The following is a 12,160-nucleotide window of genomic DNA, read 5'->3' on the forward strand; positions in this document are numbered from 1 at the left end:
CTTTCCTCATGCTCTACTCTTACTTCCCTGAGAGTAGGCTGCATGGTGGCTCCTCAAGAATGAAAGGCCTGGACACAGTACTGTCATCCAGCAGCAGGGTGGCGAACTCGTGAGACAGGAGGAGTGCTACTGTCTCCAGCATATGGTGGCGCTATATGTGCTCTTTATATATGAGCCCTGCAGGGATGCACCAAATTTGCAATATTTTGAAAAAGCAAAGAGATTCCAAATATCTTGTGTGGATCAAGAACAAAGAAAACATTCTTTCCTATTTCTGCAAGATTCTCCTTTCTGCGACTGTCGCCCAATCTAGGCTACTGAAAAGGCAAATCAGATTTAGGGGTTATGATTCATTCATTGTCAGCCTGCTCCTTGACTTGGTTTACTTAATGATGGCCTGTGCTCTAAATGTAAAGTGAAGTAAAACTGAACATGTGGTTTGCATTTGAAGGCTGCTTTTTGGATGGAGTCAACCCTGCCATGTCTGAAAAAGAGTTTTCTTCAATTCCATATAATTATGTACTGGTAGTCTGAAAATGCTGGCCTGGTGCACACCTTTTCCCAGCCACCACAGACAGATGATATCCACGAAAAAAAAACTCTTTCCATGTAAGAGTTTGGTATTTTTATTTTGGCATTTTACTGTACAGAACAATACTCTAAGACAGGGGTCTTTAAACTTTTTGACCAAAGGGCCGCATCAAATACCTGGCACAGTAGCGAGGGCCGGAAAAAAAATTAAATATAAAATTTAAATAAATGCATTAGAGATGGAACTTAGATGAACGAATAAATGAATGGGCTCAAATGTCCAGGACTTCTCCAAACACGAACACAGCCCAAGAAATAAAGCACACACTTAAACGGACCCCCATTTCCCCCCCCCCCAAAAAAAAACTCTGGTTGTGTTTGGTCAACTGGGCCAGAGGCTCTCAGGGGATCAGAGGCTGGCCGGGGGCCGGATAGAGGCTCTCTGTGGGCCGTATCTGGCCCCCGGGCCAGGGTTTGGAGACCCCTGCTCTAAGACAAGAAATCTCCAAAACTTAAAAACTATGCAAGCTATTTGACTGGTAAAATACAATATTTTTATTGTATTTTGCTTGCTCATGTGAACTGCTTGCTCAGGCAGGAACAGCTTAGCTGAGCATCAACTTGTAAGGTCAGGTCTCAAGGTGGTGCATTAAAAAAACCCAGCAAAATATTAGATGAGTCACCTTTAGTACATGCTCTAATAACACATCTGAAAAATCCAGATCAGTTTACTTTACAAAAACAAAAAAGCTTTCATTCCCAGGGGCTATAAACAATCACAATGCCAATAGTGCTTCATTTCGTCTTGAAGACAAGCTCATTCTTATCTAGGGTCTTATATTCTGCACTGTCAGAACCAATTTCAATGTGATGCCTAGCGGACAAGAAGAATGTACCCATGTTGCACTCTGTGTGCCTGGCATCTTGTTTACATTGGGTGAACGCAGCAACTGTTGTATTAGCACGCCACTGCATTGCATGCCTAGGGCTACAGATTCCTAGTGTGCGAATACAGTGCATGCTGCCAAAGGAAGCCTGGTTTATATGAGAGTCTGGCTGGGCACATGAAATTCTGCACAAGTGAGTTCTTGTCCACCTGGCATTATGTTTAAACTGGGCTCCAAGTGCTCTGCATTGAGAAAATAGCTTTGATTGTGCTATCAGTTATGGTCTGTTCTTGCAAGTTCTTCAGTAGTTCTGTAAGGGAGCTGGGAGGGGAGGGAAGGTTTGGAGAGCCACAACCTTTCACCTTTGACTAAACCGCTTTGTGAACTTTTTGTTAAAAAGCGGTATATAAATACTGTTGTTGTTGTTGTTGTTCACCTGGAAGAGAACCTTGGCCCCTTCTCTATAATTGTATGGGAAGAGCACCACTATTTTCTCCTTCTTTAGGGAGCCTTTGTGACAACAGCAACTACTGAACTAGTCTTCACCTTCATCTCAGACTTATTTGTATTCCTAGTGACAGGGTGAATTGATGATGTCAAGCAGGGAAATTTAAATCTGCAAGAGAAAAGACCACAGTAAATCACTGATAGAAATCAACTTTCCCATGTTGTGATTCATGTATTTTCTGAACAAGTGTAGATACTAGTTGGTAGATCTGACAAAACACAAGAAGTGTAGTGGGAAAGTTTGATATGCAAAAGCTCTTCAGGACATCTTCATAGTTATGCTCCCATAGTCAAGCCACACAGCCCAGCCATATACCCCATAACCAAACCAAGGAAGAATTTTACAATGCAAGATCCAACCAAAGCCCTGATTTAGAGGCAGCTGAAAGTTCCTGAAAGTTAAATCCCTTCCTTCTGCTTGCAAACCATTGAAAATATTTCGGATTGAGCTGTTATTCCCAGGAAAGTGTGCATAAGGTTGCAGAATAAGGCTGAACTCCTAGGCACACTGTAGCGAGGTGCTAAAGCAAGACTCAGTAGGCAAGAGTGGTGATCATTTCCAAGCCTTTATTCCATATTCCCATCAACCAGCGTCTCAAGGGATTCCTTTCCAAGCTTTGAGAGTGGATGTGAGAGTGAGCATGTGGGAAGAAGTGAAGTGTTTTCCCAGTCTGAATCCCTCTCTTTTATTACAATTTTGAGTTCCCTCTTTGAGACATGTCATTGGCTGGAGATAGCGTTAGACATGTGATTGGTGAGTGTCAAGTCACCAGTTTTGCAAATTAGGCAATTTCATACATTCAACACAAACAACCAGTAACGTCCCTTTTGCTCAAAACTGACCTTATCTCTTGACCATCTTGATAACTTTCTTTTTCCCACTTCATGTAGCCAAAGTACCCTTGAAATGCAACTTACTTGCCATTGGTTTGTGGGCTCAGCAAAAAAATTACTGCCTTATGCTTTTTCTCTGGGAACCTGACCTTTGATGTTAACCGGAAATGGCTTTGATGTGAACCGGAAATGGCTTTGTTATGTCTTCTGAAACCCTTTTAATGCAGTTAAGCAAATAAAACTCACTTAGGATAATGTTAGTCACACCTGTTTAGACACCAAAACTGGGTTTAAAATTATTAAATTAGTAAAAATAAGAAGATTAAGCTGTCTAGTGTTCTTCTGTGATATAGCTATGAAAATTTTGTATAGCTACCTACCTACATGCATATATAAGGTCCCTGAGCTTGAAGCAATGATCCTGTGTGTTAAAAAGCAAAACAGACAGATTTTAAAACCACAAACCTTTTTTTTAATGCTTTTCTTTGAGAGGACATTCTCCTTATCTGTTGCAAACAAAGGCCTGTTCATTCAAATGCATTCTTATCAAACGTTCTGCTGTGCAAAGAACATCTTGTCTGCTGCCAAGTTCCAGCCAAGCGGCTCGGAATTTAAAACGGCACACATTTTTTTTTTCTCTTCTCTGGCTTGGACATACAGACACAAACGGAGAAATGCTGTTTACGTTTCAGGTGAGCATCCCTGTTGAACTATACTTATAATTAACATAACTAACATAACTAACGGGCCTTCCATCACACTTACCTAAAAATGTCTAGGATCGGGCTGCAGGTACCATTAAAATAATCAAGTACAGTTTAGCAAATTATGTAAAATGCCAGTCAATAGTCATACCTTAAGATTTTTTTCTCCTCATCTCTTATTATCTAGATTCAAATATAGAATCTTCTGCATACTTTCCTGAAACGCTTTTTGCCTGGATGAAGCCCCACAGACAAGTTGTCAGCCGTCCATGCACTGTGATGGAAGAGACTACCATCAGTCTCCCGAGAGATTACCCTTACAGGTAAAATAGAACACAGTCCAAAACTTGACAAAATGTTCAAGGTTTGTTTTTCTAGCGTATTTCAAATGTCTTGAAGTGGATACAAACTGAAGTTCCACAACCCGAAATGCGGGTGATGGAGCACCATTTACTCTGCTTGTAAAATAATGCAGAGAAAAGGGTTCTTGTTGCACACGAGTGAGGCTGCCTGTTGGATATTTTCTGCAAAGTATCCTGTGCCAAGAAAAGTCACTTCTTGCCTCCTTTTTTATTGTTATTCTGAAACATCTGTTTGCTGTGCGGTGTTTTTGTGTGCAGTCGGAGTACTTTTTAGGTGATTTTTAAAAAGGTGGTGAGGAGCAGCAACAAGGTTCACCACTGCCTTCCATTTGGTGAGTCTTGATAAATTTTAACTTACTTGAAGGATATGGAATCCCCTCCTCCTCCTCTTTGTTGCTATGTCCATTTCCTCAGCTTAGAGAAACAGAGGGGAACAGTGCCATGGCTATCTTGCCCAGTTCTTCCTTTACAGACAGGAGATATTGTGTCATTGGGAAAATAATGTAAAGGCTAGCACGCATTGGGACACACTTTGCCTGCTCCTGAAGAAAGGTCTAAAGCAGGGGTGGCAAACCTAAGGCACATGTAGCCAAGGTGGCACGCAAAGAAAATTTCGTGGGTACATGGCAGGCAGTGCCACTCACCAAATGCAAGCAGGAATTGCTCCATTTCTCCCACAGGTTTAAAGGAACACTTCCTTTTAAACTTTAAATGCTGTACGACAAAGGAGCATTTCACTATCCCTCCCCTCACTCCATACTTGAGGGGGTGTTGAGTGTTGGGAGAGTTAGAACAGACAAAAGACCTTACTCAGCGTGTGGTTGCTCTGTGGAACTCTTTGCCACAGGATATGGTGATGGCGACTGGCCTGGACGCCTTTAAAAGGGGATTGGACAAGTTTCTGGAGGAAAAATCCATTACGGGGTACAAGCCATGATGTGTATGCGTAACCTCCTGATTTTAGAAATGGGTTATGTCAGAATGCCAGATGCAAGGGAGGGCACCAGGATGAGGTCTCTTGTTATCTGGTGTGCTCCCTGGGGCATTTGGTGGGTCGCTGTGAGATACAGGAAGCTGGACTAGATAGGCCTATGGCCTGATCCAGTGGGCTGTTCTTATGTTCTTATACTTGCACAGCATTTAGTTTAAAGGGACATGTTCCCTTTGAACCTTAAATCCCACATGAAGATGTAACATAATGAAGAGTCCTTGTCCTTCTTCCAGTACTGCAAGAAGGAGGGCAGATTGCCATGCTCCAGATGTTCTCTCCCCTACTTACCTACAAGTAGGCAGGGACAGGTGATGTGGAGCCTCCTCCCCTTCCCTTTAGTTTATTTTTGACAAGTGTGACCCACAGCTTGCCTGGTCCATGCCACTTCTGTTTGATATGAGCACTAACAGAACAGGCTGGGAACCCAAACTGTACCACTTCCATTTCAAACTAAATGGCGTGGACCAGGCAGGCTGCAGATTGCGCTCCTGGTAATTAAAAGGATGGGGGTGTGCAAATGTTAAATTAAGAATCCTAGAAAAGAGACGCCTGAAGGGGGACATGATTGAGACGTACAAAATTATGCAGGGGATGGACAGAGTGGATGGAGAGATGCTCTTTACACTCTCACATAACACCAGAACCAGGGGACATCCACTAAAATTGAACGTTGGGAGGGTTAGGACAGACAAAAGGAAATATTTCTTTACTCAGCCTGTGGTTGGTCTGTGGAACTCCTTGCCGCAGGATGTGATGATGGCGTCTGGCCTGGGTGCCTTTAAAAGGGGATTGGACAAGTTTCTGGAGGAAAAATCCATTACGGGTTACAAGCCATGATGTGTGTGTACATCCTCCTGATTTTAGAAATGGGCTATGTCAGAATGCCAGATGCAGGGAAGGGCACCAGGAGGAGGTCTCTTGTTATCTGGTGTGCTCCCTGGGGCATTTGGTGGGCCGCTGTGAGATACAGGAAGCTGGACTAGAAGGGCCTATGGCCTGATCCAGTGGGGCTGTTCTTATGTTCTTATGAAAGCTTTCAAGCATTTTGTTCTTTCTCCATAAAAGAATTATAAAATGCAAATGTAGTAATAATCTGCTGCTCAAAATTACCGTGGGCACACGAGAGAATCTTTTTAGAAGATTATTACCAGTTTGGGCACATGTGAAAAACAGACTGACAATCTGATTCTAGCATACCAATCAAAGGAACAATCATCAGTTCCCTGGTACAGATCTCCCCAGGTAGAGACCTCAGAAGGCCTGCCTCTGCAAATCTCACCCCTCTGTGTCTGGAGAAGCCTCACCCTGGCTGTGAACCTGAGAGCAATGCTCACAACTGATCCCATCTCCTTACTGCCACACATCCATAAATGGCCTATCTGGTTCACCACCCCCGAGCTCAGTAGCTCTATCCGGACAGTGCCGGCTTTGCCCCAAGTAAGTTATGATTCTTATCCCTTCAAGTCCAATAGTCTTGAGAGGCATGTATAGGAGAAGTGCCTTTTCACTCTGCTTGATGCCTCAGTGTGCTCTTTCTTTCTCCCTCCTTTCCCTTACAAATACTTCTTTCTCCCTCCTTTCCCTTACAAATCTTGCAGGTGATACTAGGCAGACTTTCACTGAGTAGTAACACTAACCTGATGTGCTCTGCCACTGTGCAGTGTAGGTGCAAAAACAATCCTCATGCATAGACCAATGTGTGTGCAAGAGAAAAGGTTCCCTAGTAAGCCCATATGTGATCTACTGATGACTGAGGATGTATGGTAATACCATGCTATTGAAAAGATGGGTACAGCACCTTAAATAGCCTTACCTGTGTCTGCTTCTGATAGGAGCCACATGAGGCTGTGCACCTGGCTGTGGCCATTCGTTCCTCTTTTCCTGTCACCAGCTACACTCATGCATGCACACACACACACATGCATGAGAGTGGGGAAAGAGCAGAACTCACATTTGCTCTGAAGTACATTCCATTATGTTCAGTAGGGTTGTTCCCAAGTCAGTGTGCCTGAGACTCACTAGCATAGCTGGGGGGGCAGGAAGTACAGGACCCCAAGTACCATGCCTGAGGGGGTGTCTAGCTGAGGGTACCTTAAAAAGTTGTTGTGCCCAGTGGCGTCACCCAGTGCAGGATTCACGTCACCCAGTGCAGCAGGCCTGTGCATCACCCCATGCAGTGGGCGGGGCAACGGCCCAGGTGGTGGGCGTGGTGATTTACCATCACCCCACCCCCACTGGTTTTTTGGCTGTATCTTTTGACAGAACACAGATATTTCAATGTGGTTTGTTTCATTCATTCTGCATGAAATTACGCATTGATTGGTATATAACATGATGGTCTTATTCCTCCAAACTCTGATTTTAGTGATTTTGAAAACTTGTAGAGTCACACAGACACAAACACACACACACACACACACACACACACACACACACACACACACACACACACACACCCTGTGTCAACTTACTAACACCTTATTGCAGTAGTTCTCAAACTCTTAGCACTGGGACCCACTTTTTAGAATGATGATCTGTCCAGGACCCATTGGAAGTGATGTCATGACCAGAAGTGGCATCATCAAGCAAATTAAAATAAATAATTTTAAATAATTAAATTAAAATAAAAGAAATAATTAAATAAGGGGGAGCCAGTTCTGTTCCACCAAGTGAATTTTCTCTGTAGTCTGCCTGCAATAACACCCCCCCCAAAAGAATCAGTGAGATTTCCAAACACCCCCCCCACTCAGTGCCCAGTTTAAAGTTCTTCTATTTCAAGCATATCAATATAAAGACCCACCTGGCTTTGCAAGTGCAAAATAGAAAACTTTCTTCATACCACTTCAAGCCTACTTTTTGTCCTTTTTTGGGGGGGGGAGGCTGCCTTCTGGAGCATTTGTTGCGCTCCAGTTCCATCAGATTGGGACCATTCTGGTGTCCTCACATTCCCCTTTGCCTGGCCTGACCACCAGCCAAGGCACGTCTGCCTACTTGTGAGTAAACGCGGCTGTGAGGCTGCTTCGCTTTCCATAGGGCTCAATAGACTCGCAGCTGGGAGGGAGGGACGTCCTTCCTGGGTGTTTTTTGGGGGGGCTGCATTCATTGGATCGGGACCATTCTGGTGTTGTTGGAATCCTCTCAGCCTGCCCTTTCCAACGGACTATGGCACGTATGCCTACTCATGAGTAAATGCATGATACAGCTCAGTTTCACTTTCCATAGGGGTCCATGCATTTTTTTCTTTCTGGTGTTTTGGCCATAACTTTTGAAGGAAAGGGGCTATTTCACTCGGGTTTTTTTGCATTGCGTTCCAGTGGACATTCCACATCCAATGGTGTGTGGCATGATGGGGTAGCTCCTAAAGCCGCAATTTTAGCACATCATCCCCCCAGGGCGCGTCACCCCCCCGGCGTGTCACCCGGTGCGGCCCGCACCCCCCACACCTCCCTAGTGACACCACTGATTGTGCTCCTGTCGAGCCTCAGAAAGCCTTTTAGAGGCTCCCGAAAGGCACTTTTTGTTTTTGGCGAAAACTGGATGTGCCTTTCAGAGGCCTCAAGAAAGGCCCTCTGAGACCCAGCAGGGCACAACAATGTTGTACAGGGGACACACACACACATATTGAAAATGTTTGTGCTGCTGGTGCCAGATGCCTTAGCTACACCTGAGCGTGAACTTTGTATATTGTCATAACCTTGGCTTCTACTTTTCCTTAAGTCTTCCTTTCACTCCATTATGCCCATGAATGTTACCCATGTTCATAGGTGTTGCTTGATTAAGAGATTCTGTCTAACCTGCTGTACTCTTAGGTTGGCCTGGGAGAAACCAACCTCCGAAGTCCTGGACATAAAACTGTATTACCCCAAGAAAGGGTTTCCCAAGGACACCACACTAAGTACCTTGCTTCTGGATAAAGGTCTACAACCGACAAAGTCAATCCCAGACAAAGGGTATGTTTGAAAGACACCAGTCATTCTCATGCTTTACTAGTGTATTAATTCCTTCACTGTATTGTGGATCTGACCTCATTCTTTCAGCTGACAGAAGTCAGCATTCCAAGTGCATTTCATGGAATTTTGGAAAAGTACAACGAGCTTTTCATTTTCCCCTTAATTTTTGTTAATCTACCAGAGTCCTGGTAGATATTTAAGCAAAAGCCAGATGTTTTTGTCTGAGTAAGAGTCACTTACTTCAGAAAAGCACGATCACAAAAATGTGTTGGTTGATTAATAAAAAGATACTGACCTGCCTACTGGGCATTTTTATGAATAGACAGTACATAATCTATTACTGTTGAGGATTGTCACTAAAGTGGGCAGATCAGGAGTTTGGGCTGGATCTTGCATTTCTGGACAGGCAGAACCCATTGCAGATATGGTATAGATGGTTTTCAAACTTCATAGGTTACACAGCACCAGAAGACCCTTCATCACACCAGATCTCATCAGAAAATGCCACTGCATGGCCAGCACACAGCAATGGTGTTATTGGTGCCCTGGGCAACATCAGAGGTTGACCAGATTTGACACTGGCAGAGGGCCAACAAGCCTCTGAGGGTCCACTGAGCAAACAGCGGAAGCCCCTAAGTACTGATGTTTTATGTGGGGCAGTGGTGGAGCGATACAGCTCCTATCTCTCCATTATTGCCTGACCTTTGTCCCTGCAAATGGGCCTTCTGTGAGAACATGGGAGGTGATGTGTGGAATGGGACAGAGTCCATTCACAAATGTGAAGGGCAGGAGAGGGGAGATAAAAGGAGACTTAGAGATGGCAGAGAAATTAAATGAGTTCTTTGCATCTGTCTTCTCGGCAGAAGACCTCGGGCAGATACCGCTGCCTGAACGGCCCCTCCTGACCAAGGAGTTAAGTCAGATAGAGGTTAAAAGAGAAGATGTTTCAGACCTCATTGATAAATTAAAGATCAATAAGTAACCGGGCCCTGATGGCATCCACCCAAGAGTTATTAAGGAATTGAAGAATGAAGTTGCAGACCTCTTGACTAAGGTATGCAACTTATCCCTCAAAACGGCCATGGTGCCAGAAGATTGGAGGATAGCAAATGTCACGCCTATTTTTAAAAAGGGAAAGAGGGGGGACCCGGGAAACTATAGGCCGGTCAGCCTAACATCCATACTGGGTAAGATGGTGGAATGCCTCATCAAAGATAGGATCTCAAAACACATAGACGAACAGGCCTTGCTGAGGGAGAGTCAGCATGGCTTCTGTAAGGGTAATTCTTGCCTCACGAACCTTATAGAATTCTTTGAAAAGGTCAACAGGCATGTGGATGCGGGAGAACCCGTGGACATTATATATCTGGACTTTCAGAAGGCGTTTGACACGGTCCCTCACCAAAGGCTACTGAAAAAACTCCACAGTCAGGGAATTAGAGGACAGGTCCTCTCGTGGATTGAGAACTGGTTGGAGGCCAGGAAGCAGAGAGTGGGTGTCAATGGGCAATTTTCACAATGGAGAGAGGTGAAAAGCGGTGTGCCCCAAGGATCTGTCCGGGGACCGGTGCTTTTCAACCTCTTCATAAATGACCTGGAGACAGGGCTGAGCAGTGAAGTGGCTAAGTTTGCAGATGACACCAAACTTTTCCGAGTGGTGAAGACCAGAAGTGATTGTGAGGAGCTCCAGAAAGATCTCTCCAGACTGGCAGAATGGGCAGCAAAATGGCAGATGCGCTTCAATGTCAGTAAGTGTAAAGTCATGCACATTAGGGCAAAAAATCAAAACTTTAGATATAGGCTGATGGGTTCTGAGCTGTCTGTGACAGATCAGGAGAGAGATCTTGGGGTGGTGGTGGACAGGTCGATGAAAGTGTCGACCCAATGTGCGGTGGCAGTGAAGAAGGCCAATTCTATGCTTGGGATCATTAGGAAGGGTATTGAGAACAAAACGGCTAGCATTATAATGCCATTGTACAAATCGATGGTAAGGCCACACCTGGAGTATTGTGTCCAGTTCTGGTCGCCGCATCTCAAAAAAAACATAGTGGAAATGGAAAAGGTGCAAAAGAGAGCGACTAAGATGATTACGGGGCTGGGGCACCTTCCTTATGAGGAAAGGCTGCAGTGTTTGGGCCTCTTCAGCCTAGAAAAGAGACGCTTGAGGGGGGACATGATTGAGACATACAAAATTATGCAGGGGATGGACAGAGTGGATAGGGAGATGCTCTTTACACTCTCACATAATACCAGAACCAGGGGACATCCACTAAAATTGAGTGTTGGGCGGGTTAGGACAGACAAAAAAAAATATTTCTTTACTCAGCGTGTGGTCGGTCTGTGGAACTCCTTGCTACAGGATGTGGTGATGGCGTCTAGCCTAGACGCCTTTAAAAGGGGATTGGACAAGTTTCTGGAGGAAAAATCCATTATGGGGTACAAGCCATGATGTGTATGTGCAACCTCCTGATTTTAGAAATGGGTTATGTCAGAATGCCAGATGCAAGGGAGGGCACCAGGATGAGGTCTCTTGTTATCTGGTGTGCTCCCTGGGGCATTTGGTGGGCCGCTGTGAGATACAGGAAGCTGGACTAGATGGGCCTATGGCCTGATCCAGTGGGGCTGTTCTTATGTTCTTATGAGAGGAAGATGATCATAAAATGACTCAGCCAATTGAAGGAGGAAGATTAGAAGTTCAACCCTTAATCAGAGGGGATAGACACTTTCTACAGCATTCCATCCCTGGCAACTAAAAGGGTGGATACGAAGACTATTGCTTTCCTCAGCAGTGTCGTGGCAAGAGGGTGACTACCCTACCCATCTTTTCCAGCTGTGGGAGGGGGCCATCAGCATGTGCATGCAATACTCAGGGCAGAATTAATTATGGGAGACCCATTACAGGACTGCATTCAAGAACCCGCCCCCCCAGATCCTGGGGCCAACTCTGACTAGTACATAAATAGGGTTATCCTACTACTTCAGTTGAGTCTTCAGAGGGAGATGGCAGGGAGATAATATCATCTTCACATTTCGGGTGTGTTCAATATTCTTGAGCATCTTATAATAGTCTCTACTCCCTCACAACCTTGAATGTTTCCATGTACATGCAGAAGCAGTCACACCCTCATTTAGGATTTTAGCAACTGTATTCATTGCCTAAAAACATTACTCAGACCCACTTAACTTTCTGGTTAAATGATCAAGTACTAATAATTCTAGGTGTAAGATAACATTAAGTAAAATAAACCGCCCAGCCTTATGGGTTGCGTGGACTGCTGGAGCTCACATTCTGGCAGCACACTGTGCTTTACAACATTGCAAGATGCAGAATCCTGTCACACGCTGCCAGGTCACTGCTGAAAACAGCAAGCAGCAAGGTGTGCACAGCAGCATC

The sequence above is a fragment of the Tiliqua scincoides genome, chromosome 2 (assembly GCF_035046505.1).
Source record: "Tiliqua scincoides isolate rTilSci1 chromosome 2, rTilSci1.hap2, whole genome shotgun sequence".
Classification (NCBI taxonomy): Eukaryota; Metazoa; Chordata; class Lepidosauria; order Squamata; family Scincidae; genus Tiliqua; species Tiliqua scincoides.